This window comes from Protopterus annectens, chromosome 8.part0 (genome assembly GCF_019279795.1).
Source record: "Protopterus annectens isolate FY-2018-M chromosome 8.part0, PAN1.0, whole genome shotgun sequence".
In the NCBI taxonomy this organism is placed as follows: Eukaryota; Metazoa; Chordata; order Ceratodontiformes; family Protopteridae; genus Protopterus; species Protopterus annectens.
The window spans coordinates 814,035,160-814,057,234 of NC_056741.1; the positions used below are offsets into that span (position 1 = coordinate 814,035,160).

The 22,075-nt window shown below is 41.2% G+C and overlaps 1 protein-coding gene across 1 annotated transcript in view; it reads left to right on the forward strand.

The window, feature by feature from the left end:
* Window positions 1-22,075, forward strand: part of USP11 (ubiquitin specific peptidase 11) — a 3,313,221-nt gene that overhangs the window by 2,385,364 nt on the left and 905,782 nt on the right. The window lies entirely within an intron of this gene.

Genomic DNA, 22,075 nt, shown 5'->3' on the forward strand with positions numbered 1-22,075 from the left:
ACATGAGGCTATTGCTGCATTGCCCCAAGATGCCCAGATTCATCAGGCAGACAGGAGAAAACACTGGGAGCTGACCCTTAGACATGCCTGGATAGGTGCTTATTTATTAAGTACTAAAAGCTGTTTTCCTCTAGACAAGTGAGAAAAGTTGAGTGCTGTAATTTGTAGCTTATTTAGTGCTTACGAGTTCTGAACAAGTGATGAGCTCAAAGAAACAGATTTGAGTGCTAAAACTGAAAAACTGACTAGTTCTAAGGGGAAATTTGAAGAGCAGACTTTGTCGCTGGGAATAGTTTAACCCTAGCTAAGTGCATTTTTTTTTTAATATAACGGCAGCAAATGAGCAAACTGATTTAAACAAATTAACCGATAAAAAGCTAAAAACTGAGCCCCGTTCCAGCAGTCTTTGATCAGACAAGTTCTAACTGCACACTCCTGCCACTAGGGTGCAGGGGAACCTTCTCCAAAAAAGATGATCTGGATTAGTGTTCAAGTTATACAAACAAAGCTAGATTCAGCAGGTCTGAATTTAGTCTATGCTACAGCAAACAAGGCGTACCAATTTCAGAAAGAAACAGTTCAAATAAACAGGCACAATAAGCCTTTAACCAGAAACTCCCAGCTCAGAAGGGCAGAATCTACCCTCTCCTCCCACAAGAGTGCAGACCACACCTTCTTAATGTAAAATAACTGGCCCGAAGTCCAAGTGCTTAAACGAGAACTAATACACTTTTATAATAAGACATTAAGCCTTCAATCAGCAACTCCCAACTTAGAAGGATGTAAGCTACCTGTCCTGCCACAGCCGTGCAGACCACAAAACTTCTTAATGTAAAACTGGTCTGAAGCCCACGATCTTCAACCAAAGGCTTAGAATAACAGTTGCAATTTAATCAGGCTACTAACAAGCAGTAATAAATGCAGCAGAATAAATGCAGTAAAGTAGGAGGAAACCAGTACAGTAAAAGCAGATGAATAAAGTGCAATTTTTTATAGAACAATAGAAAACGAGCAAACTAATTTAAACAAATTACCCAGTTAACCAGTAAAGAAGCTCAATACTGAGCCCTGTTCCAGCAATCTTCAATCAGACAAGTTCTAACTGCACACTCCTGGCACTAGGGTGCAGGGGAGCCTTCTCCAAAAAAGATGTCCTGGATTAGTGCTCAAGTTATACAAACAAAGCTAGATTCAGCATGCCTGAATCTAGTCTATGCTACAGCAAACAATGTGCACCAATTTCAGAAAGAAACAGTTCAAATAAGCAGGGAAATAATCCTTTAACCAGAAATTCCCAGCTCAGAAGGGCAGAATCTAACCTCTTCTCCCACAAGAGTGCAGACCACAAACCTTCTTAATGTAAAACAACTGGTCTGAAGCCCAAGTGCTTAAACCAAAAGGCTTTAGAATAACTGTTTAGAATGTAATCGGTCTACTACCAAGCAGTAATAAATGCAGAAGAATAAATACACTTGAGTACTTTTAAGAAGAGGCAAAAGTAATATAAAGTTTAATTTTTAGTAAAGTGCTAGGAGAGAGGGAGGACCACCCAAAGAAAAGTTCAAGGTTAAGAGCCTAAGTGGGGTTGGCCTACTCAGATGTTCTCTCTGTATTAAGTAGAGTGAACACCAGACTGGGAGGAGTGTCCCAGATCAAATTTACAGTAGGAGCGGGCAACTGCAAAGCCACCAACTATAACAACACTACAAGAATAGGGTGGGAGGGAGGGGAAAAACTGTTTCAGGACAGATGAGAAGCATAAAACAATGCCAGAAAATATATAAAATAATTCAGTCAGGCAAAATTAAGACAGTGCAGAACCCTGAAAGGTTACAATGCCAAGAAATATACTTATCTGTCAGCGATATATTTTATTTTTATTGTATTTATTTATTTAACATTTGTTGACCGGGAAAGTCCGACTAGGTTCCACAGATCCTGTTTTCAGCGAAGGCCCGGGGAGAAATGCTCCAGAATATTTCCAGAATATTTCCAGATTGTTTGAGAATCACACTTCAGCCAGAACACCAGGAGTTTCCAACAGTGTATGCAAGAATTTACAAACTATTTTTAAATCAGCAAGCTTTGAAGCAGTCAGATAACACAAACGCTGTTAGACCAGTTTAGTTCTTACACAACTGTGCTTTCCTTGTGGGGAAAATTCTTCCATGTTTGTTTTTCCTGAGAAAAACAGTACTGCTGTGAAAGAGCTGTTTATTCCTAGGTTTTTACTGTTTTTGGGACTGTCCAAATGCATTCTTGTCAGTTGAACTACTGTGTTTTAATTTACTGTTTTACATGTAAAGTTTTGTTTTTATTAAGTTTACTTTTTTAATTAAAAATTATTTTCGGGGGCTGAGGCAAGTGTGTTTTGTGCTTGTTACTGTGTGATTCTTGAGAAAACATTACTTTTTTGGTACTCTTATTTTTACCAGCTATTGCTTATATCGCTAATTGCATTTCAGGGTTCTTTCACAGCTTAACCATGGAACAGTACTGGTTCCTCAGTTCTTATTTCATCTAGACACAAGAAAGAAAAAAAAATGACTAGACAGCCTTTGCCAATTCAGTGGGCTGCTTCCTTGTCAGATTTTTGTACTTCGCTCAGGCTTTTAACTCTTCACATACTAGTTCTTCTGATAATAGGAAAATAAATTGTTTCTGAAGATTCCCATTGTGAGTAACTGGGAATGGAATTATAGGGAACAAATTCAGTTATTTCTCATTGGGCAGTTCATTCGGATTCGGAGGAGAATATTTCTTCTGACTTTTCCTATGAAAAATGTTCCTTTTCTGAAACCACCTCTAGACTGAATCAGTGTTTTCAGTTTTGCATTAGTACAGTATTCCATTTTCTTTGAAAAAATAGGATTTATTACAGCTAGAAATTTCTCAGCCTAATGCTGTTCCTCCCGTTCTACCAGTTTTGAAAAATGTTATAGCATGCAACATGCCTGATAGCCAGCCTGCAGCCACTTAAAAATTAGATACTGTATAAGGTTCCTCAGTCTTAAACTACTTAGTTTCTAATCCCAGATCTGCCCCATACTGACCTCTTCTTGAAATCCTTCTGCAGCTAAACATTTAGTAAATGCTAAGCCCTCTACCTGTCACAAGGATGGGAAAGCTTTTGTTAGATTTGAGAAAGAGAATACATTTCTGACGCTCATTTTCAGAATTTGTAGTTGTCAAGTTCAAGTGTTAAAAAGGTTTTGTTTGCTTGCTTTTGAGATTGAGGAACGTAACTGCCATTTTCCTTTATCTCAGCATAAATTCTCTCTACATGCTCTTATTGCTTCTGTTTTTCAAGCAACCAAACTTTTTTTGAAGTGATATGACTCGGCTGACGCCTTTCCAGAGCAGCAGCTGCTGGGTCTTCTAGGAGAAGATTTGCAAGTTTACCTTCTCAAAATTTGCTTTGAAGATGGTAAAGCTGAAATGTCGAATATTCCCCTTGATAGGGTGGTGTATTTGGTCCATCTGTTGCTGAAGTCTTGAAAAAATGTGACTAGAGGGGAAAACTGATTCAAAGGATGACGAAGAGTCTTCAACCTTCCTTCTCCTGTTTTGTTAATGATTTTATTACTTATTCAGGGTCTTTTTGTAAAAAGTAAAGTAAGCGGCGTCCGTAAACTTGAGGCAAGCAGATGTCCAAAAAAAAAAAAAGGAGCTTTTAAAAGTAGTAGGATCTTCACAGCAATGTGAACAGTCCAACAAGTTGGAATGATTATCTACAAAATGTAACCCCCCCCCCCCCTCCCATCCCCACACTGGCAACCCTTTAATGCTTCCCTCAAGGCGTGGTTCTCCATTTCACTCTCTCAATAGTTAATCTTAGAAAGTGGGTTTAGAGTGTTATCCATCGGAGATGCACATGGCAGTGGGATTCCCTACCTCCTTTTCAGGGGATTCCTCCTCATCCACCAGTTCAAACTTCTTTATTCCCCCTGCTGTTCAGTATATGCTGGCTCAAGGGGTAATAGAACCTGTTCCATTCTGTCTTCCATAGAAAGGCTTTTATTCAAGGATTTTTCTGACACTAAAGAAAGAGGCATCATGGAGATCAGTCCTAGATCTTTTCTTTCCCAACCAGTTTATAAAAGTTTAAAATGCAATCCCTTCACAACCTGTTACCCTTTATCCCCATTTCATTTTTCTTTGGTAACTCTAGAGTTAACATTTGCTTATTACATTCCAGTAGCCACAGATTTCAAGTGTTTTAAGATTTTTGTGTGCCTGGCTTGCACTTTGTCTGCATTATCCTTTGGGTTATCCTCTGCTCCAAGGGTATTTACAAAGAGTCTGGCTCCAGTGATAGCCTATTGTAGACTGCAAGGTATTCACATTTGTCCTTGCTTAAATGATTTGCTTATATTGGGAATATTTTTCTAAATGTTGAGAATCTCTCACTTATTTATTATTTATTTATTTATTGCATATGTTTACTGGGAAAGTCCACTGGTTCTAGATGAGACCATTTTCAGTGGAGGCCCGGGGGAGAAAGCTCCACATACATTAAAACACACACAAGAAAATATCACACACAGTACAGAGTATATATATATATATATATATATATATATATATATATATATATACACATACATATATACAGTCGCAGTGCTTGGAAAACAGTTTGATCACAACAGTGCAAATTGTTTACATTCATAATACACATTATGTAATATTATTAGCAGTGTTCGCCTCACAGTAAGACGCTGTCTGGTTCGATTCTCAGGTACAGCGTCTTCTGCGTAGAGACTTGCGTGGGTGGGCGTACCTTTGTTGAAGGTTGTGCGTCAGGGCTGGTAACTCGGCATGTAAAAATCAACTACCAATCATTAGCGGACCAGAGTTCCGCTGTGGCGACCCCTAACTTGGAAAAGTCGAAAGAGAAGAGAGATTGAGTTGGTACAGAGTACCACATTAAGGATAATAATTATTGGAGATTTGTAGTCTTAAGTAGTTGGAATTTAGCAAGACGTAGTGAGAGCACATGGAGTTAGTTATGGAAAGAGAGGATGGAAAAGTTATGCAAGTATTCAGATGGAGTAAAGTAAGGTTATAGTGGCGGAAGTCAGGGTTTGGGGGGTGGTGTTATGGCACATGTACAAAGCCAGAGAGAAGAGAGATGTAGTCAGAGGGATTTCTTAAAGAAAGCAGGATTGCCAATTGCTCCGATCAAAGCTGGGAGGTTATTCCTTAGTTTTGAGACCATAAAAGAGTATGGCATTTGGCCAGCTGAGACTGAGTTTTTCAACTTTCAGTAACATTTTATTTTCAGATTGAAGAGGTTGGTCAGGACGATACATAGTCAATATAGAGGAGAGAGAGGATCAGGTAGTTGGTTTGTATACAAGTCCATGTGCAGTTAAGTGTAGATAAGTGAGGAAGTTTGAGCCAGTTTAGTTGACTCAGAGAGGAACAGTGGTGGGCTGAAAAGTTTGCATTAGTTACAAATTTAGCAACCTTATCGTAGCGTGAGTCAAGTTTAGTTTTCAGGGAGGGCTGAATGTTGGTAAGGATGGGGGCGCGCCATATAATACAGATGGAATCAGGAATGAAAAAGCTAGAGCCTTTTTTTGCAGAGAAGTTAAGGAAATACATGTGCCTATAAAAGGATACCTACTTTTTGATGTTTTTTTTATGCTGTTGTGGATATGAAGGTCAAATGTTAGATTATCATCAATGATGACACCTAGCACTTTAGTACTTGGAATGACTTCAGTGATGGTGCTGTTTTGGGAGTGGACAGAGAATGAATTCTTGTTGAGAGGGCTGTGTTTTTAGGGGGCGAATATTAAGAGTTTTGTTTTATTGGGGTTTAGAGCGAGATGTTTCTTTGACATCCATGTTTTGGATGACAAAGGCTTCTTGAGTAAGAAGTTGTAGCTCAGAGACTGATTTGGCAGTGCAGATTATTGTAGAATTATCTGCATAATGGATAACAGTGACATGGGTAAGAGTGGTATGGAAGTTGTTGATAAATATACTAAATAGGAGGGGACCCAGTATAGATCCTTGGGGTACACCTGTAATTGTGAAGGGGGAGGCAGAATGTTGCCATATTGTCGATTGTTGCCTGTTGGTAAGATAGGTTGGGGGAGGGATACCTAAATTGTAGAGTTTGGTGAGCAGAAGGGGATGGGGAAACCATATTGAAGGTCTTTGATAGGTCAAGAAAGTGCAGAGACCATGTAGCCAGCATCAAGAGCTCTAGTTACTGTGTCCATAAAGGAAATAAGAGCGGTGCTAGTACGATGTCCTGGCCTATGATTTGGTTAAGAAGTCTCACAGATTGGGCTTCCAGGAGAACATTTAAAAATCTTGGCTAATTCCATCCCACAGAATTGTATTACTGGGGTGTCTTCTGGATATATTCACTCAGAACTTTTCTACCTCATGAAAAGTAAATCTGTATCCAGAAATACTCATGAGTTTTCTTCCACTCAGGTGAGAACTTCAACAAGGATTTAAGATTTTAGGATTAATGGCATCTATTATGCTCATGATTCCTTTAGTCAGACTCCATGAAAAAGATTCAGCGGTGTCTAAAAACTGTATGGTCCCAGCATCAACACCACCTTGACTTTTCAAATTCCAGTTTTGGAATTTGTAAAAAGAGAACTGCTTTGATGTAAAGACCAGCTTTGTATGCATCTGGGTCTCCCGTTCCCCTTTCCAGCTTCACTACAGGCTGTAACAGATGTCTCAGACTTTGTTTGGGGAAGCCATCTCTTGGGAAATAAAACTGCAGAGTCTTTGGAATGAAAATGACAGACCAAAAACACATGCACATCCATGAGATAATGGCAGTAATAAATGCACGTGGTACTCTGTCGACGTTGATTTTTATATACCTAACATTTACCTGTTTCAGGGCTCTAGTCTCGCTTCATTTTGCTGCAGTAGCCTAAGCTTTATGGGACATTCCACCAAGGTTTTGCACCTCACCATCCAGACTCTAAAAATTTTATTGCACCTTCCACATGTCATAGCTACTGACCTGTGGAAGGAACTTAGGAATTAAGTGGCAGCCATGGCATGAATTGTTCAGAACTTTCTTGCCACCACCAAGTGAATACTTATCGTGCTTTGGAGATCATTCATTTGCTGTGCTGTTTCTGGCTGGGCAGGGATAACCTTCCTCGTCAATATTTTTTCTTTCTGCATTTTCTCAGTTTTCTAAGAAGTATGTTTTTAATTTCCAGATTTGGAAGTGTCCATACTGAGGTTGTAGGGTTGCCAGTGTGGGATAGTGCTTTGTTATTGTTTTTCTTTAATTTAGACCTTGGTGGGGTATTTTGGCTTACAGGTGTTGTATAGGGACTGCATAATGATGTGTGTGATGCTTGTCTCTACATTTCAGTCTGATACTAAAGATACAGGAACATATTTGCTTCTTTTACTTTTTCACTTTCCATCATTGCAAATGCATTTCTGGTTTGGATATGTATCTGGATCTCGGCAACTCTTTTAATCCCTCTGTAGTCTGTAAGACAAGAACAGATACTCAGGAAGCTTGAGTTTTAAGTTCTGCTTCTGTGCTTTAGCCACCAGTGAGTGATTCCACTGTGACCATGACTTGTTCCTTGGAGCACTCATCTTCTGTTGATCCTATGGTGTTACTCCATGGGAAGCCACTGTGCATGGCTGGTACATCCTCTGCGGCTGTTATTTGCCTGTGTTGGGGAAGAAAGTACTACTCTTGATGGCACTGGGGAAGGGTCCAAGGGGTATTCTTTTATTAAGCATTTCTAAGGCACATTTTACCTGGGAAAGAGACTGCCCCCATCTTTCTCTGGAGGATCCCGCAGGAAGAGAAAACAGAAGACTAGGTATATTTCTCCTCTTTATTTCCTGGATTTGATTGGCTGTGTTCCGCTAAGGGTCTGTTTACGGCTTTTCACTCGTTCAGTATGGATTTGTCATAACCCCCCTCCCCCTTTAAAAGTGGGAGATTTCTCCCTTCTCAGATACTGATTCTTAAGTGAAGGGGCAGTGGTCTGGGAGTTTGATGCTTCTTCTCTGTCTTTGAGGGTAGTTTATCTTGAAATTTCCCTCTGGAAGAACTGTCTTTTTTGATGCTGTTGTCAAAGTGAGGGACCTGTTTCAGTGGGAATGGGAGGAGATTCCGGAGTCTCAGACGAGATATTGTGAATCATTATAGAAGGGTTTTCCTCAATGTGCTCCTGTTTCCTGTGTGTTGTCAACTCTAGAAGATGCTTTTTTGGCTGCTAGTGACTCCCTTGGTTTTTCAGACTCCTGTTGCCTAAATGGTTCTGTTGTATAAGGTTCTTCAGGCATACAGATACCTCTTTACTAATCCTAGAGCAGATCCAACTTTTACTTTTTATCATTTTGATCACTGCTGCAGTAAGCGTAGCTATATGGGTTATATCCTGCCAGTGAGGTAGCCAGACAGCTTCCAAAGCTTCAGGACACCTTACACATGGCCATACTGTCGAGCAGTTCAAGCTAAGCTGACTAAAAACAGGTTTGAGTGTGAAGCCCTTCCGAGCTTTACTGCCGACAAGAGTACAGTCCAGTGAGGCTTTTGAGGATTGACAGTCATCTTGTGCTTTTCTTTTCTGAGTAGAATAGTTCCCTTTGGAGGAGAAAACCTTCCATTTTCTTAAATCTTGTCAATGTTTTATTACTTTCCTCTTCAGGAAAGTTATTTTATAGCTACGAGTGTTATGTAATGAACTGTCTCGAGACTATAATGTTCTTTCTTTCTGTCAGTTCAAAAATACTGTAAACATTTTCTGTGGAAAAAGTGCTTATTTTCCACTGTGGAGCTGCCATAGTGTTGTAAAGTGCTTTTGTTGTGTTTCTTTTCTGTCAAAAAGGTAGTTTTTATGGACAGGTAGTTTTACCAGCATTTGCTGCTTGTCTTCTGTAGGAAATGGGCACCATATTTGGCTTGACCATGTAACAGATTGCCAATCCCATGGTTGGTCCTTCTTCCAACCACAAAAAGAAAAAGTTAAGCAAATAGTCTTTGCCACCACAACAGGCTAGTAATTTTCCTCAACTACAGGTGGGTCACACTGTTGTGGCCACATGTACCTCAGACCACTCATCTTTTACACCCAGATCCCTCTGGTGTAGCACCTACAGACACTGTGGACCCAGGGGGTTAGCCACATCCTCTGCAGCTGGTTGTTGTCTCTTCAGTGGTCAAGGGGAGAGACACTCTTGATGGTCCTGGGAGAGGGATCCAGGAAAGTTTCCCCGTTGTGTCAGAATGCTGTGCCCATCCCTGGGGAAACTGCTGTTGCCATTAGTAGCACAGTTCGTCACATTTTTCCAGTCAAAAAGAAGCCGAAAACCAAGCTTGTATCTACTCCTCCTTAGATTTCTTTGGATAGGACTGGCTCGGGTTAATTCAGGCTTTTGATTCTTTGTGGTTTCTGGTAAAAGAAAGATGGATTCTTTGTTTTCTAAAGAGATTCAAGATCTTATGTCTGAACGGGAAGATTCAGGGACAGATTCAAAGTTTTGTCTTCAGATTTCTGATTCTCTGTGGGAGCTTCTCTTTCTCTGAGACTACTACTAGAATATCCCAGTGTTTTCAGTGGGAGAACACTGAAGTTTCTCAGTCCCTCAGAAAATACTATGAGTTGTTTCCAGAGCCTACACCCATTCTTCCTGTCCTGTCTGCTTTAGAGGATGCGTCTTACTGCCTGCAATTTTCCTGATAGTCTGCCAGCTTTTCTTAAAAAGGCAGATAGTATGTGTGAAGTTCCTTAGTCTTTTAAATTTTATACACTATTCCCAAACCTGACCCAGCAGCTATAGTCTTAGTTGATTCCACTGCTTCTAAGCACTTAATTCCAATCTTATTCTTACTAGTAAGCATAGGAAAATTGATAGGTATGGGGAAAAGTGTATTCTTTGCGACTTTGATTTTCAGAATTTTGAATTGTCAGGCTCATATGCTATACTGACTGAAATCATTGTTGCAGTATTCCTGACATATGGGTTCTCACCATTGACACCTGGCCGGCATGACCTTGGCTCGTATGCATTGTGGTATAAAGACAGACATTCAAGTATGGATCCTCAAACTATTTTGCAGATAGCCCGAGCACAGGTCGTACATCCGTCGGATTGTTCATTGTTTGGTTGTTGCCTCCTTTGCTCCATTCGTCTATCCATATATCCAGATAAGTGTCCCATAGGGAAACCTTTTTTTGTCTTTGAATTTTTAGTCAATTTGTAGATGTCATCTCTGAGGGGTAGGTGTGTGCGTGCGTTAGGCAGATTCCATACAAGGACTTCCCCAGGTGCAGAACATGTTTTTATTCAAGGATGTTCCTAGTGCCAAAAAAGGAAAATGATTGACACCAGTTCTGGATCTTTCTTTTCTAAACCTGTTTGTGATAGTGGTCAAATTAAAAATGTAGTCACTTCACAACCTTTTGCCTCTTCCTTTTTTCAAGTTTCCTGGTAACACTAGACTTAAAAGATTATCATCATATTCTGATTCATCCAGACTGCAGATATTTCATAAGGTTGTGTGTGCCTGGATCACATTATCATATCTGATGTCCGTTTTCATTCTGTCCTCAACTGTTGACTCAGCTGTTACTTTAGCTCGTGGTCACCAAAAAGCTCTTGCTCTCCTCCCTTACCCATAATGCACCAACCCTTAACATACTCCATATCTCATTTGCTACTTTTGGCAAAAAAACATGGTCCACTTGAGCTCTCAAGCTTATATTAAGTGTGTCTGTTTTACCATAGCTGGTATTTTTTCTCATCTGAGTTTCTGTTTCTATAGTACCCATTAGTGTAGTTCTTCATACCATTGCTGGTATTTCCTTTTTCTATTTCCTTTTCTATTTTTCTATTGTAAGTTGTCATGTCTGACAAAGGACCTGCTGGCTTAAAAAATGCCAAAAGTATGGACATAAATTACCACTTTCAGATGTCCACACTTTGTGTTTATTGTTCAAGTCCTCAACATCTGCAAGAAGATTGTTCTATCTGCAAAAATTTCAATCCTAGTGCCATAGCAAATAGGAAAAATTAATTTTAAAGGGATTGGTTCCATTTTCTTTTAGAGAGGCTATCACTGGGGCTCAGTCGTTCAAGACTAAAACTAAGAGACCTTAACTAGGTCTCCAAGATGATCCACCTATTCGACTCCTTCCTTGGAGCAGCTGAAGAAGAAACCAAGACCAGATCTGAAGTCTGCTGAGATCCACTCTCCTGATCCAGCGAAAAAAATCTTTGGATCCAAGCTGTTCAGATCCAAGGGTACTACCAAGAACAAAACATTCTCCATCCTTGAATCCAGTACCTTCTAGAGTTCTCCTTCCCTTTCTGAAGAGACATCATTCCAGATCACCATCCCTTGCCTCATCTCATTCATCCAGAAGTCTGAGGAAGATTTGGACAGAATGACGAGGTGATTCCGCTCTGGGCAGATACAGATTTGTATTCTTCTGTCTCTTATCCCCTGAGGTCAGGAAGCCTATCCATCTGTTACACTACCATTGCCTGCTCCTTCTGTGATCCCACTGGTTGTCTCAGAGTTCCTGGATCCAAACCTTCTGTGTCCGTCTGGCTTGGATCCAGTGATTTCACTGAGTACACTGGCTCTGACTTCTTCGGATCCAGATGATTCTCTGAACTGAAGCTACCTTCTCAGATCTGAGGCGTTGGAGTAGACTCCAAGGTTTTCTGAGCCATCTCTGCCCCTCTGAACTTCAGCATTGGATAGTTCAGCCCCAACTTCCGCCTCAGACAGCTTGCTCTTGGGTCAGATGGATGCAGTGTTCCAGAAGCCTGCCCTCTCAAAGCCACTGTTTTCTTTCTGTCTGGTATGATCTTCTTTCAAGGTAGTGAAGAGGGTATTCTCTGTTCTGACAAGATGGCCGGATCCAGCCACTTCGGATCTCCAATCTAGTTTCCAGATGTCTCTGCGCTTAGAGCACATCATTCTACGCCACAGGAACAGCCAGCTCAAGGCATCCAGACCACTCAACAGGGTCTTAAATCTCTTCCAACACTTCACTGAAACATCTCACTGAGGAAGTCCCTCTGAAGAGTAAGTGCAAGTGGAGGCAGGTGTGATCTCCATAACAGTCTGTCACTGAGAATACTGATTTCACTGAAGAAGGGTTCCCATGATCACCTTTGGAAGACATCTCATTTGGAGACATTCTCGAGATCCTTATGCTAAGAGATGGTTGGTCCACCAGCAACCCTTAACTGGAGGTATCTGTATTTCTGGAAGCTTTTGCAGCTGGCTTGTCTATCTCCTGGATCACTCCGCCCATCTATGAGCTCATCAATTTGGTCTCTAGGCAGGCGTGGAAGGAATCTGACTCAGTTGAGCCAATCCCTAAGAGGCTAGATTGAATTCTGGCTCCACTTGTTGGGGAGGAATTCTGAAGTAAGTGGATATCGTGGTCATGGCAGTAGCTACCAAGAAGAAACTTGATGAACAAACTTCATCTGTTCATCCCCCTAACAGGGAGCCTAGGGCAATGGACAGATTTAGGAAGTGTGTTTATGCATCAGTAACCTTTACTCTTAAGCCGCTGAACTACTTGGCATATTTTAATAAGCTACAAAGGGCCTTGATCAAGGTACTTTCAAAATCCCTTTCTGAGGCTGTAACTGCTGAGGCTTAATCTTCTGTGGCCTCTCAGTTGGCTACCCTTCAATCCATTTCATATTTGTCCATGAGGCTTATTTCACATGCAGCCAAAGGAGCCTCACGAGCAGCGGATTCAGACATATCCATTAGGAGGCATGCAAGGATGTGCTTATGTGATTTTGTGAAGCCTTTCAAGTCCTCATTCATCAGTGCACCCTTTGACAGCAGTTCATTGTTTGGAGCAAAAGTGAAAGACGCACACTTCAGGTGTGAGAAGGATGGAAAGACCCTCTATGCACTGGGCATATGTTTTTCGACCCCTCAAAGTTCTTTTTTCTAAGAATCTCTGAGGGGGTTGGAAGATTACGTTCAGAACATCACAGGGACCTTTCCAGGACACACCTGGTGATGAGTTCCTCCCTCTGCCCCCAGGAGAACTAATGGACAACGGCACCCCCATGGCAGAGGAGGCCTACAAAACCAGGGGTCCAGAGATTCTTCCTCTGATAGACCCTACCAGCGCTCCTGAAAGGAGGGCCTGATTGTCCACCTCTGGAGGCAATCGGGGGTCGACTATTCCTGTACCAGAGAGCCTGGCTAGATATAACAAGAGATACTTGGGTCCATAGGATTATTTCCAGAAGTTATATAATTCTCTTTTCCCTTCTACCCCAACTGTGTGCAAAATTCCTAGTGTTGCACTCAGTCAGAGGAAAGTGGCAGTACTAGAAATACAAAAACTACTAGAAAGATTCATCCGAGAGGTCCCACCAGACCGGTTAGAATCCAGAATTTACTCAAGATTCTTTTTAGTGCCAAAGAAAACGGGGGACTGGAGGCCAATTTTACATCTCCGCACTTTGAACAAGGCAGTTTGACAAAGTTTCTGATGGTCACGGTTCAGTCTGTTCTACCCTTCCTGGGCAAGGACAACTGGATTTGCTCAGTAGACCTTCAGGATGCATACTGTCCCATGAAGATGAACAAACAATCCAGAAGGTGTTTCTGCTTCCGTTTGGAAGCCAGTTGCTATCAGTTCAGAGTACTGCCCTTTGGTCTCACCACAGCCCCCAGGATGCTCACCAAATGCATGGCAGTGGTAGCAGCTCACCTGAGACTACAAGGATTGAGTATTTCCATATCTAGATGACTGGTTCATTACTGCCCCATCGAGGCATCTACCAACAAGAGCAAGGGATTACATTCTTCAGATTTGTTCTCATCTGGGGATAACCAAAAATTGCGAGAAGTCTCATATACAACCAACTCAAACTTTAGAATTCGTAGGGGCAGTCTTCAACACCATATCAGTGTGATAGCTTCTCTTCCTCTCTCGAGTCCAGAATATCTGATTCCAAGTTGGGAAAATAATTTGCAGTACCAAAATTTCAGCCCAATTGATCATTCAGGCTTTGGGGTCAGTCAGCTGCCATAATCTTAGTTCCTCTAGCAAGATTTCATATTTCTTCAATGGATGCTTGCAATTTTTACCAGCGCATGTGAGCTCAATTAGGAATCACTCAGGCATGCAAGACACATTTCTGATGGAGGATTCAGTTAGATCAGGTTCTACAAGGCTGTCCTTTCATTCTCCCTCAACTCAACGGCATAGTGACCATGGACGTTTCCCAGATTGGGGGTGGGGGCACTTTCTGGGGATAGCAATCCAAGGCACTTGGTTCCCCAAGGAGGCCAATTTGCATATCAGTGTCCTAGAGATGAGAGCAGTGCTTTTAGCATTGCAGGCCTTCCAGGATGCTCTCCGTTTAGGGATAATTGGGATTCAATTAGGCAGTATGTCAGTAGGTAGGTACATCAACAAACAAAGGAGGAACCAGGTCATATCCTTTGTGTTGAGAAGCTCTGAGTGTGTGGCAATGGGCAATCTCATCCAACTGCTTTCTCATAGCAATGCACATTCTGGGGAAGTCCATTGTGATAGCAGACAAAATTGAGCAGGTCCATTCTTCCACATCACAAGTAGTCACTCAACATGAAAGTGACAAATTATTTTCTGCAAATGGAGGCCATCCTTGCTGCATTTTTTTGCTTCTCCCGTTAACAACAAATGCTAGCAGCTACTTTGCCATAATCCCCCCCCCATCCAGGGGATTCACCAAGGGATTCTCTATTCCACAATTGGCCCCCCAGTCTACTTCATGCTTACTCATCAATTCCCCTGATTCCAAAATTCCTGCAGAAAGCTGCCAGGTTGAAGAGCAGTCATCTTTGCACCTTACTGGCTTCAACAGATTTGGTTCCCTTCCTATGGCCTCATCTGCTTTATCAACCTTGGATTCTGGATCCAATTTCAGACCTTCTGTCTCACCCGACAGGTATGATTCATCCGGATATCTCAGACCTCAAGCTAGCAGCGTGGTTTCTCCAATTCTGTTAATAGCCAGACAACCAATGCTGTCTTCCCCCTTTTGCCATATTCGTTTATCTTCCCCATAAGCCGTCTGCAAGCAAACTTTATTCAAGTAAATGGAAAAGGTTCATTTGCTTGAGCACAACAAAAACACATTGAACCTTTGTTACCTCCTGTACATAGTGTAGTTGAATTTTTGGCAACGATTTTTAATGACAGAGCTAGCTCCTCGACAAAGTTCAGTTAGCAGTGATCTCTAATTTTCATATTGGATTTGAAAAATTTTCCTTTGCCTCTTGTAAACTTTGTAAAGCATTTTTGAGAAGCACACTCCTGCTAAGACCCCCATGATATAAGAACCAACTGCTCCATGGGATTTGAATTTGGTCCTGCAGGCCGCAATTCATTCTCCCTTTGAACCAGCAACTAAATATGATATTACGTTCCTAATCTAGAAAACTATCTTTCTAGTGGCCATTAACTCTGCTGTAAGAATTTCATAACTTCAAGCATTGTCCTCTAAACCTCCCTACTTGATCTTTCATAAGGATAGATTCCCATTACATACCAATGCTTCTTTCCTTCCTAAGGTGTTGTCAGAATCCAGTTTCAATCAGTCCATTAATTTGCCAGTTTTCTTTCCTAAATTTACAAAGGTGAATATATGTTGCATTTGTTGGATGTTCACAATTATGTTTTTACTTTGTTAGAATGAAAGAAATTAGAAATGCAGATAAATTATTTGCGGCCTTTGCAGATGCTAAATTGGGAAAACTAGTTGCAAAGGTAACCTTAGCCAGATAGCTGATGGATTGCATATCATTTATCCACAACATATTGGGGCTATCCTTAACCAAGACCTTTAAGAGCCCATTCAAGTAGGTCCATGGCAACTTCTTCAGTGTTCCTCTGTAGGGCTTCCATGGATGATATATGTGTGGCTGTAACTTGGGCCAGTTGTCATACCTTTATTACTCATTAAAAACTGGATCTGGTCCCGAGGGGAAGAGCAGCCTTTGGCTCAACTGTGTTTAGGAATATCCTTCATTAGAGTTCACCCGGGAATTTAGGTAACTGGAGACTGTCCCAACAGTTGAGGATAGAATGAAAATTGACAACATCAGATAGATGTTATGTACTCACCACAATTTTCCATCTGTGTTGTTCATTTTCATTCTTCAGCTCCCCACCCACCAACCCCCAACCTTTTTTTACAGTTGATTTCTGGAAGAATGATAGTTTATAAGGACACCACTGTCCTTCATGTTGAGCTTCAGATATGGCCTCTTCTGTTAGGAGTTCTATAGTAGTACTTCCTACTTTGTCAAACAGCAAACACGATCTGAGGCATGTTGGGGGTTGGTGTATTATGGATAAGGAAGGAGCTTGAGAGCTTTTTGGTGGTCACAAGCTAAACTAACAGTTGAGAAGGATCAGAGGATCGGATCTGAACCCAGCAGTTGAGGAAGAATAAAATGGATGACACAGATGGAACGTAATGGTGAGTATATAACTTTTTTCTTTGCAGAAGTCTCTCTCTCTCTCTCTTTGGTGAGAGATCTCATGCACAAACTAGGATTCCAAGAGAACATTCAAAAGTCTTTCTGGACTCCCTCACACAGAACCGCATTCCTGGGATGTCAGCTAGACACCTCAGTTCAAAGAGCATTTGTTCCACAGAAAAAAATAGATCTTTATGTAGATCTGTTTCTAAGGTTTTCCACTTGGATTTTGGTCACAGTGGGGGTACACCTCAGGATTTTCAGGCTCATTGCATCTATGATGTTCATGATACCCCTGGCCAGACTGCACTTGAGAAAGATACAGTGGTATCTGAAATCTCTTTGATCCCAGCATTAGCACGTTTTATCTTTTCAGATCATAGTGCTTCATTTGTCAGAACAGAAATCTTTTGGTGGTGACAACAGATGGCCTTAAATACAGGCCTCCCCTTCTCCCTCCATGCTCCAAAGCATTCTCGCACCACAGACGGTTCAGATTTTGGTTAGGGAGCCATTTCTGGAGTGATGAAAGTGCAGGGGGTGTGGAACACCAAGGACAGCTGCAAGGGCATAAATATAAAGGAAATGTTTGCCCTGATCAAGATACTCAACTCTCTGAACCTTCTTTGATCCCAGGGAACTCTTCAAGTGGTTACAGACAATACCACAGTCATGTGGTACATCAACAAGCAAGGTGGAACCAGGTCATACCACCTTTGCATACCAGCCATGTTAGCTTGGGACATAGCTTCACAGCGCATTCTCACTTTACAGATATCCTGCATTCTGTCAGAGCAAAATTGTGTGGCAGTCAAGGTGCGCAGGATCAGGGTTGACCCTCATGAATGGAAACTAGATCAGGAACTCTTCCAAGTTTATCCATTGGTGGGGAATTCCTTAAGTTAGACCTGTTTGCCTACTATCTGAACCAATCAGCTTGCAAAATTCTGTTCCAGGACTCCATGCAAAAAAGGCTTGGAAGACAAATATTTTTTTCTTTGGACAGGAACGTGCCTGTATGATTTCCACTAATATCCAGGGAACTTCTGATGATTCAGAAGGAATCCCCCAAGATTGTTGTGACTCCCTTCTTGTCCAGGGCAACCATGCTTCTCCCTTCTTTTGGAAATGGCCAGGGGGAAATTACCATAAGCATCCTCATAAACTAGATCTACTCACACAAGACTAAAGGTGTTTGATACACCCTAGCATCAGTCATCTTCAATTGACTGGCTGGATGATAGGGTCTTAATTCCTTTTAAGCACCTGTTTTCTGAAAGTGTGCAGCAGGTACTAATGGAGGAAAAAGCCTGCTAATAGAAAATAGTATATTAGCAAATGGAAAGGTTTTTTTTTTCTTGATGCCAACAACATAACCAACACCTATTCAGGGCAAGATGTTCTCTGGTTTTACAATATTTCTGAGTTACTATCTTATGACCTTTCTCATTCCTCTGTCAAGGTTTATTTATCTGCCATTTCAGCATATCTGCCCATGGATCATCTTCTTTCAACACAGTCTCATGTCAAAACGTTTTTGAAAGGGGTTTTGCATGAGGCCTTCTAGAAAACCAGTCCCCCCCCCCCCCTCCTTGAGATCTTAATTTTGTGTCTGAAAAGCTAACACTTGCTCTATTTGAACCATCTAGTCCGGCTGACTTGTGGTTCTTAACATGAAAAACAATTTTACTGATTGCTCTGACCTCTGCAAGAAGGATATTTGAGTTGTAGGCACTTGTGGTGTGCCAGTCTTATCTTATTTTCTACAGGGACAGGGTTTCTTTGAGAACAAATCCTTCCTTTATGCCTAAAGTGGTATCTGAATTTTCTTCAAGCCAAGCTATCCCTCTACCCATGTTCTCTCCTATACCTAAAAATGAGGGATAAAGTATACTGTATACCTTGGATGTCCACAGACAACTTGGAGGGGTGGGAGGGTAGTATCTTGACAGAACTAAATCTTTTAGATCTTCTGATCAGTTTTCATTTCTTGTGAAGGTAAGAAGGTGTAACCTGTGACAAAACAGACTATTTCCAAGTGGTTGTCTAAGGCTATTACTGTTTGTTATAATCCCCTTAAATTTATTCCAGGCAGGATCAAGGCCCACTCTGTCAGAACTGTGGCTTCATCTGTGCCTTTTTGGAAAGGGTTGGATTCTAGAAGTATTCTAGAAACTGCTACATGGTCCTCTATATATATATTTTAACAAAGCACTACAAGCTTGATTCCTTCTGTAGCTCTAGATCAAGCTTTGCTAGGACCATTTTTCCAGGGCTTCTGAACTCTTCTACTTCCCCTCAAAAAAAAAATGTAGTTAGGTAAGGTAATCTACCCATGTAGTTTAGGCTGCTGCAACAGTGATCACTATGATGAACATAATGCAGTTGTGTAAGTTTAACTTAACATAACATTAGATATTTGAATGATCACTGCTGCAGTAGTCACTCCATCCCCTTTATTTTTTTGGTGTGTTTTTTATGCCAGCATGTGGACATTTATTTCAACCTCCCTCTTTCTGCTGGCAAGAAAGCTCTGAAGGGCATCACACCCAAAGTTGTCTTTTAGTCAACTCATCTCGAGCTGCTTGACAGTTTGGGCACGTGGAATGTCCCTGAAGTTTTGGAAGCTAGCCAGTCATAATATCCTTGGTAGGATATAACCCATATAGCCAAAGACTATTGCAGCAGTGATCAGTTGAACATCTACTGTTAAGTTCAGCTTATGCAAGTGTACATTTTGTCCAAAGCGGCCTCTATCAAGCTTATTTCAGTGGGTAGTCCTGTGCCTTCTGACAAACTGGGTGAAGCATTGGATAGTTTTTGGAAAGAAAGTTTATGCTTCTTCCACCTTGGCCTTTAGTATTGTAAACTGTCAGCTCATATCTCTTGTTTCCTACTGGTCTTTTTTGGTAATAAGAAGCAAGTTTTGGAACTTTCTTCAGAGTGTAAAGCTTGTCTGAATTCCCTGCTGTCTTCTATATCTCAAGTAACACAACATACTTTCAAAGTGCGAGTATGACACCTGTGGATGTGGTGTCCAGAGCAACTGTCACTGGTTCTGTAATGAGGACATGTATGTGGTAGCATTCTCTGCATTTCCCAGGCAATTTTAATGTCAAAGATCTTAATGCTTCTTTGGATGAAGAAGTTTTCTTTTGCCCTCTCTTCTATGGAAGCCCTCAAAAGATTTGAAGAAAAGGGGAAAGTTAATTCAAGGAGTCACAGATTTTTCATCCCTTCTTTCAGAAATATTTCATGAACTTTTCCTCCAGTGCAGGTTCCTCTTTCAAAGCATAACATAAAATTTCCCAAGGGGCCTTGGTAAGCAAAATGCCAAAAGGCAGCTGGGGGGGGGGGTTGTCTAAAAAAAAAAAAAAGCAAAATAATTTCTTCTTGCGAACAAGCTAGGAAAATATACAGACTATTTGCTCCTTTATGTTCTCCCATCCCCATCTGGCAGGGTTGTCAACATGTCCCACAGTCTAGGCCTTCATCTTACTCTCTGGCACTAGATAATCTCAGACACATGGGTACTCAGAATCATTCACAAGCTTTACAGCTCTAAAGGAATGATTTTATGGGATCTGTGGAACTAGCAAGATAAGTCCAAGCACGTAAATATCAATGAAATTATGGTTTTAAATATGCACTTGTCAAATCGCTGAACCAGCTTTGGGTTATGGGTCCCCTACTGGTCTTCACAGGCAATACCACTGTGATGCAGTACATAAATGAGGGAAACCACGCCATCTTTTCCTTTTTAGACTAGCGGTGGTAGCTTGTGATTTAGCAACTCAGTTCAGCTTATCCCTCCAGGCTACTTGCATTCTGCCCGTGCAGAACATTGTGGCAGACAAGCTGAGATGGACCAGAACAAACCCTCACAAATGGATGTTGAACCCACAGGCTTTCTGGAATTGGCCATTCTGTGGGAAACCCCTAAAGTAGATCTATGCACCTCTCCCCACAACAGACAACTAGAGAAATTTTGCTTCAGGACTCTGCCATCAGGCATGGAAGATAGATGCATATTCATTTTCTTGGATGGGAATGTTCCTCTATGCTTTTTTTTTTTTCCTTCCTCTAATATCCAGAGTTCTTTTAAAGACCAAAAAGTACTTCCCTGAGATTATAGTGGTATAACCTCTTTTGGTCAAGGCACCTTTTGAAAATGACTTGGCCATGTACCACAAGTTTACCCAAAGAATGAACTTCACCCACACAGGACAGGGATTGTCTGATATCCCCAAACCTTCAATTGATTGCCCAGATAAGAGTTTTAATTCCTTTTAGGCGCCATTTTTCTGAGGAAGTGCAGCAGGATTAAAGGCGACTAAGAAACCTGCTACTAGAACGTCATGCTTGGGAAAGAAGAAAATATCTTCTAGGTAATTCTTTGCTAAGAACCAGGACCATTTATGGCCCCAGATGTCGCTGGTTCTTCAGCATTTGTGTGAATTATCTGCTGGGTTTCCTTCTCTTCTATTAAGATTCATCTGCTGGCCATTTTTACTTGTTTGCCCATAGATCTCGTCTTTCTTCTTTGCCTCAAGTGAAACAATTTATGAAAAGGGTTTTAAATAGTCATACACTTGTTAAACCATCCTTCTTAGGCTCTTAATTTAGTATTAGGGAAGCTTGCATGGTTTCCTTAACTAGTGCATGAGACTGAACTGAAGTTCTTGTCCTAAAAAAGTCTTAATTGCTCAAACTTCTGCCAGAAGACTATCTAAGGTGAAAGTTTAAATGGTTAGCCATCCTGGTTTCATCTGTTCTAAAGGTAGGGTTACGTTAAGAACAAACCCCTCATTTATGCCTAGGGGTCAATTCCATTTTTTTTCTGAGCCAGGCCATTAATCTTTGTTCTCTTTCACAAACCAAAAATGAGGGAGAATTAATTCTGCATATTTTGTATGTCTGCAGGCAACTCAGATACTATATTGCCAGAACCAAATTCTTCAGAGTTTGCTGATCAGCTGTTTATTTCCTATGACAGTAAAACAAAGGGACAAGTAGTGTCAAAACAATTTCCTAGGTGATTGTCCCAAGCTGTTGCCTTTTGTTAATCTCACCATAAACTGATACTGTTAGGCAAGGTCAGGACCCATTCTACCAGGATTTGTAGCTACATCTGTTGCCTTTTGTCTAGGTTTTGACTCTAGAAATTTGCTTGCTGTGGCAACTTGATCACTCATGCACACCTTTGCCAAGTATTGCACCTAGATTCCTTGTCTATTTACAAAGCAGGATTCACTAGGATTTTTCTTCAGTAGTTCTTGAATTCTGAACCATCTTCCATCTCTATAACCTGCTGAGCTTTGGTGTTCATTCCATATAGCTTAGGCTACCATAGCAGCAATCTGATGAAGAACATAGTACAGTTGTGAAAGTAACCTTACCATAATAGACAATGTTTGAATAGAGCATAGCTGTAGTAGCTGTTCTCACCCTCCAACCCTCTGATTTTGGTTATTGTCATCCAATGGGTCTCTCCTTTGATGTCCTTCCATAGTTCACTGTTGTAGTTTTCCAGTACTTGTGGGTTATCTTGCCAGTGTTTAACCTGATATCCGGCCATTGTACCAA